The sequence below is a fragment of the Gregarina niphandrodes genome, assembly GCF_000223845.1.
Source record: "Gregarina niphandrodes unplaced genomic scaffold scaffold00156, whole genome shotgun sequence".
Taxonomy (NCBI): Eukaryota; Apicomplexa; class Conoidasida; order Eugregarinorida; family Gregarinidae; genus Gregarina; species Gregarina niphandrodes.
Window position 1 is genome coordinate 3461 of NW_011645919.1, and position 908 is coordinate 4368.

Consider the following 908-nt stretch of genomic DNA (forward strand, 5'->3'; position numbering starts at 1 on the left):
TGTTGAGGAGTTTCAGGCGAGGGATGACATCGGTGATAAGGTTCTCGAATTTGTGCCACTCTTGAAAGCGTGGTAGGACCAGGTCGGCCCCGGTGATGATACGGTAGGGAGATTCACCGGTAGTCGGATGTGGCATGGGGATGCAGCGATAGGCCAGCATGGAAGATGCGACGATCTCATTGATGCGACGATCTCATCCAGTCTGTGGTTGATGTGCCTGGATAAACTGTCTATTCTGCTCAACCTACTACCCGCGCGGCAACGGAGTCGTCGAGGCTTTCCATCAGTACTTGAACCGTTCCGTAAGCGCATTCACAACGCTCTCGGAATTCCTCTGCGCGGAACGCGTTGTCGCTCAGTGGGAGTGCCGAGGACCGAAACCCAATTGCAGTAGAATGCCTCCCACAGGTCGATGGCTCGAACAGTTGAGAGCGGAATGGCAATGGCGAATTTGCTGAAATGGTCGCACAGGTGAAAATGTAACGTTGCTTCTCTCGGAACCAGATAGGGCCCACAGTGTCGCACGCAACGACTTCGAACATCCCTGTTGATAGTAGGTTTCCTCGAACAAAGTCGATTGCAGTGTGACGCCTGCGGACGCAAGTGAGACATTGCTTGGCGAACTGCCGAACGTCATTGAACATGTTTGGCCAGCAGAAGTACTTTGAAAGTCGGTGGTAGGAATGTTGGGTGCCTTGGTGAGCTCCGACGCGCGAGAAGTGGAAGTAGAATATGATTCGCCGTCGCAGTACTTCGGGAACGTAGACATGATTATTCACGACGGGCAAGCCATTTTGAAGTGTGCACGAGAACGTTGGCTCGGATTCCTGTTCGAAGGCATCTGCTAGATCCTCTGGTGTAGGGAGGGTTTCATTGAGAGTCAGCACGGACGGCTGCACGTCCGTGTG